A 5,922-nucleotide genomic window follows, 5' to 3' on the forward strand; every position below is an offset into this window, starting at 1 on the left:
GAGTTTGATATCACTTTTGCACTAAAATCCCACCCCACCCCCCAAACTGGCTGAGCTTCTTGTTTATTTTTTTTCTTCTTTGGTTTTACATATGTAAAAACAGAACAAAAACCCACTGGGGGAAAAAAAGAGAACACAACCACATTGTATACTGTAACCAGATAGAATATTTGATTCTGATAGATAACATAGATAGTAACTTCACCATGGCAGAAGACCATACCAACATTAAAGGCTCTCTGTAATTGTACTGACTGCTACACCTCAGCCCAAAGAAACTCAGATGAAGAGACAAGCCAATTCTGGGCTGTAAGTACATCAGAGTCCTTCCCATGGGCACACTGGTAAGGCATGTTTTTTTGGAGTTCCTGGATTTAATAGATCTATTTGGCTGCAAGATGGAGATTTTATATTTAAAACCGACAAGTAGATCATGACAAAGACTAAAAATGCTTTCCAGTTTTCCAGACAGAGTCCAACATAATGGCTTCCACAAAGAAGGGAGGTGAGAAGAAGAGCCATTCTGTCGTCAATGAGTTAGTGATCAGAGAATGCACCATCAACAGTTACAAGCGCATCCATGGAATGGGTTTCAAGAAGTATGCCCCTTGGGCCCTCAAAGAGATCTGGAAATTTGCCATGAAGGAGATGGGAGCTCCAGGCTCAACAAAGCTGTTTTGGCCAAAGGAATAAGGAATGTTCTGTACTATGTCCATGTGTGGTTGTCCAGAAAATGTAACAAGGGTGAAGATTCAGCAAACAAACTCTATACATTGGTTACTTATGCACCTGTCACCACTTTCAAAAATCTGCTGACAGTTAATGTGGATGAGACCTAACCACTGATTGTCAAATAAAGGTATAAAATTGCAAAAAAAAAAAGTGCTTTCCAATTGATATAAAATACCTTGATACAAGAAAATAACCATTCTAAGAAATACAGGCAAAATAAGGTTGTCATTGAGTGACATAAAATCCAGGTGAGAGGTAAGGAATTGAGGTTTTCACTCTGTCCTAATAAGTAAAAAACTGAAGGAACTGAAAAATCAACAGTTCCTTTTTTTCTTTTTGAATGTAGCTTTCTTTTAAAAAAATGTAAATTCAGTTAGCCAACATATGGTAGTGTTCAATGGTTCACTGGTTACATATAGCACCCAGTGCTTATCACCTCACATGCACTCGTTAATGCCCATTACCCAGTACTTTTTAAGAGAAAGGGAAGCAAACCATAAGAGACTTCAATGATAGAGAACAAACTGAGGGTTGCTGGAGGGGAGGTAGATGAGAGGATAAGTTAAATGGGTGATGGGTATTAAGAAAGGCACTTGTTATGATAGATATTGGGTGTTATACGTAAGTGACGAATCACTAAATTCTACTTCTGAAACCAATATTATCGTGTACCTATTGGCTATCTGTATGTCTTCTTTGGAAAAATGTCTATTCAGAACCTTTGCCCATTTGTAATTGGATTCTTTGCTTTTTTGGTTATTGAGTTATATGAGTTCTTCATATATTTTGGATATTAACCTCTATTGGATATATGATTTGCAAATATCTTTTCCCATTCAGTAGGTTGCCTTTTTATTTTGTCGATGATTTTCTTTGCTGTACAGAGCTTTTTAGTTTGATGTAGTCCCATTTGTTTATTTTTCCTTTTGTTGCCATTCCTTTTGGAGTCAGATCCAAAAGAAGTGGTGATATCTCCAAGAATGATGTCAAGGAACTTAACACCTGTTTTTTTAAGGAGTCTAATTGTTTCTGATTTTATATGCAAATCTTCAATCTATTTTGAGTTAGTTTTTATGTGTGGTGTAAGATAGTAGTCCAGTTTCAATTTTTTTGCATATTACTATCCAGTTAACTCAGTACCATTTTTTTAGAAACTGTTCTTTTCCCATTGTGTATTCTTGCCTCTTTTGTCATAAATTAATTCACCATTTATCATGAGTTTATTTCTGTGTTCTTGATACTGTTCCATTGATATATTTGTCTGTTTTTTTTTTTTAATGCCAATACCATACTGATTTCATTACTATAGCTGTGTAATATAGTTTGAAATCAGGGTGCATGATGCCTCCAACTTTGTTCATTTTTTTTTCTTTTTTCTTTTTGTTTATTCTTTCATCTTTTGCTGAAGTATTTTTTAAATTATTTTTTTAATAAACATATAACATATTTTTATCCCCAGGGGTACAGATCTGTGAATCACCAGGTTTACACATTTCACAACACTCATCATAGCACATACCCTCCCCAATGTCCATATCCCCACCACCCTCTCCAATCCCCTGTCCTTCCAGAAACCCTCAGTCTGTTTTTTGAGATTGAGTCTTTTATTCTTTGTCTCCCTTCCAATCCCATCTTCTTTCATTTTTTCTTTTCTTACCCCCCAACCCCCCCACATTGCATCTACACTTCCTCATATCAGGGAGATCATATGATAGTTGCCTTTTCCAATCGACTCATTTTGCTAAGCATGATACCCTCTAGTTCCATCCACGTCGTCGCAAATGGCAAGATTTCATTTCTTTTGATGGCTGCATAGTATTCCATTGTGTATATATACCACCTCTTCTTTATCCATTCATCAGTTGATGGACATCTAGGTTCTTTCCATAGTTTGGCTATTTTGGACATTGCTGCTATAAACTTTTGGGTGCACGTGCCCCTTTGGAGCACCATGTTTGTATCTTTAGGATATATACCCAGTAGTGCAATTGCTGGGTCATAAGGTAACTGTATTTTCAGTTTTTTTTTTTAATTTTTTATTTTTTATAAACATATATTTTTATCCCCAGGGGTACAGGTCTGTGAATCACCAGGTTTACACATTTCACAGCACTCACCAAAGCACATACCCACCCCTGTATTTTCAGTTTTTTGAAGAACCTCCACACTGTTTTCCAGAGTGGTTGCACCAGCTTGTATTCCTACTAACAGTGTAGGAGGGTTCCCCTCTCTTCACATCCACACCACCATCTGTCATTTCTTGACTTGTTAATTTGAGCCATTCTGACTGGTGTGAGGCGATATCTCATTGTGGTTTTGATTTGTATTTCCCTGATGTGAGTGATGTGGAGCATTTTTTCATGTGTCTGTTGGCCATCTGGATGTCGTCTTTGCAAAAATGTCTGTTCATGTCCTCTGCCCATTTCTTGATTGGACTATTTGTTCTTTTGGTGTTGAGTTTGCTAAGCTATTTATAGATTTTGGACACTAGGCCTTTATCTGATATGTCGTTTGCAAATATCTTCTCCCATTCTGTCAGTTGTCTTTTGGTTTTGTTGACTATTTCCTTTGCTGTGCAAAAGCTTTTGATCTTGATCAAGTCCCAACAGTTAATTTTTGCCCTTGCTTCCGTTGCCTTTGGCAATGTTCCTAGGAAGAAGTTGTTGTGGTTGAGGTCAAAGAGGTTGCTGCCTGTGTTCTCCTCAAGGATTTTGATGGATTCCTTTCGCACATTGAGGTCCTTTATCAATTTTGAGTCTATTTTTGTGTGTGGTGTAAGGGAATAGTCCAATTTCATTTTTCTGCATGTGGCTATCTAATTTTCCCAGCACCATTTGTTGAAGATATTTTTTCCATTGGACATTCCTTCCTGCTTTGTCAAAGATGAGTTGACCATAGAGTTGAGGGTCTATTTCTGGGCTCTCTATTCTGTTCCATTGATCTACGTGTCTGTTTTTGTGCCAGTACCATGCTCTCTTGATGATGACAGCTTTGTAATAGAGCTTGAAGTCCGGAATTGTGATGCCACCAACTTTGGCTTTCTTTTTCAATATCCCTTTGGCTATTCGAGGTCTTTTCTGGTTACATACAAATTTTAAAATTATTTGTTCCATTTCTTTGAAAAAGATGGATGATACTTTGATAGGAATTGCATTAAATGTGTAGATTGCTTTAGGTAGCATAGACATTTTCACAATATTTATTCTTCCAATCCAGGAGCATGGAACATTTTTCCATTTCTTTGTGTCTTCCTCAATTTCTTTCATGAGTACTTTATAGTTTTCTGAGTATAGATTCTTAGCCTCTTTGGTTAGGTTTATTCCTGGGTATCTTATGGTTTGGGGTGCAATTGTAAATGGGACTGACTCCTTAATTTCTCTTTCTTCTGTCTTGTTGTTGGTGTAAAGAAAAGCAACTGATTTCTGTGCATTGACCTTACATCCTGACACTTTCCTGAATTCCTGTACAAGTTCTTGCAGTTTTGGAGTGGAGTCTTTTGGGTTTTCCACTATTGCTGCTGCCCATCGGAACAATTTGTTACTTAAACTGTAACCCCTGGGGGATTTTACTAGTTGCCAAGCACATTTAGATATGGCCTTAAGAAACCCTGATACTTTAGGGTAAATACCCAATAGTGCAAGTGCTGTGAAGTGTGTAAACCTGGTGATTCACAGACCTGTACCCCTGGGGATAAAAATATATGTTTATAAAAAATAAAAAATTAATGAAAAAATTAAAAAAAAAAAAGAAAGAAACACTGATACTGACAACAGGTCTTTGGGGAGAAGGACGATGTATGACCGTGAAGCTAGGCAGCTGGGGATGCCTGGCTCGCTCAGGGCTGAACGCCGCCTGCTTCAGGGAAGCCGAGCACCCGGGAATGCCTGGTCAGCTCAGGGTGGAACGAAAACCGCCTGCTTCCCTTTTTGGTGATTGCTCCTTTCTCTTCCCAGAAGTGCTCATTGTTAGTTAGATGAGTCCTTTGAATGTGCTTGGTCAACTGTAAACATTACCCTCCTCCTTGCTGGCCTGCAAGACGTGACTAACGTGTGACCTTCATCAATCCTTCTGTTGGCTATTGTTTTCTATCTAATAAAAGTGAGACTGTGGAGTTGCTCGTGGCAGCAGTCCTTTTCGACTGTTGTCCCCTGCTCCCAGTCTTTTGCAGCTGACTTGTTTGTGCCTAATTCTTCTCTCGTTGCCGTCGCCGACTGAAAGCAGCAACTTATAGTATCATATCATCTGCAAAGAGTGATAATTTGACTTCTTCTTTGCCGATTTGGATGCCTTTAATTTCTTTTTGTTGTCTGATTGCTGAGGCTAGGACTTCTAGTACTATGTTGTATAGCAGTGGTGATAATGGACATCCTTGCCGTGTTCCTGACCTTAGTGGAAAAGCTTTCAGTTTTTCTCCATTGAGAATGATATTTGCAGTGGGTTTTTCATAGATGGCTTTGATAATATTGAGGTATGTGCCCTCTATCTTTACACTTTGAAGAGTTTTGATCAGAAAGGGATACTGCATTTTTCAAATGCGTTTTCAGCATCTATTGAGAGTATTATATAGTTCTTGTTCTTTCTTTTATTAATGGGTTGTATCACATTGATTGATTTGTGGATGTTGAACCAACCTTGCAGCCCTGGAATAATTCCCACTTGGTTGTGGTGGATAATCCTTTTAATGTGCTGTTGGATCCTATTGGCCAGTATTTTGGTGAGAATTTTCACATCTGTGTTCATCAAGATATTGGTCTGTAATTCTCTTTTTTGATGGGATCCTTGTTTGGTTTTGGGATCAAGATGATGCTGGCCTCATAAAATGAGTTTGGAAGTTTTCCTTCCATTTCTATTTCTTGGAACAGTTTCAGGATAATAGGAATTAATTCATCTTTAAGTGTTTGGTAGAATTCCCCTGGGAAGCCATCTGGCCCTGGGCTCTTGTTTGTTGGGAGATTTTTGATTACTGCTTCAATCTCCTTACTGGTTATGGGTCTATTCAGGTTTTCTATTTCCTCCTGGTTCAGGTGTGGTAGTTTATATGTCTCTAGAAATGTATCCATTTCTTCCAGATTGTCGAATTTGTTGGCATAGAGTTGCTCATAGTATGTTCTTTTAATTGTTTGTATTTCTTTGGTGTTGGTTGTGATCTCTCCCCTTTCATTCATGAATTTATTGATTTGGGTCCTTTCC

General features: G+C 38.1%; 1 pseudogene; it reads left to right on the top strand.

Moving 5' to 3' along the window:
- Positions 1-469: 469 nt before the first annotated feature.
- On the top strand, positions 470-850 carry LOC106003635 (annotated as a pseudogene).
- The last annotated feature ends 5,072 nt before the right edge of the window (positions 851-5,922 follow it).

The sequence above is a fragment of the Mustela putorius genome, unplaced genomic scaffold, assembly GCF_011764305.1.
Source record: "Mustela putorius furo isolate JIRA1106 unplaced genomic scaffold, ASM1176430v1.1 tig00000585_pilon_pilon_pilon, whole genome shotgun sequence".
NCBI lineage: Eukaryota > Metazoa > Chordata > Mammalia > Carnivora > Mustelidae > Mustela > Mustela putorius.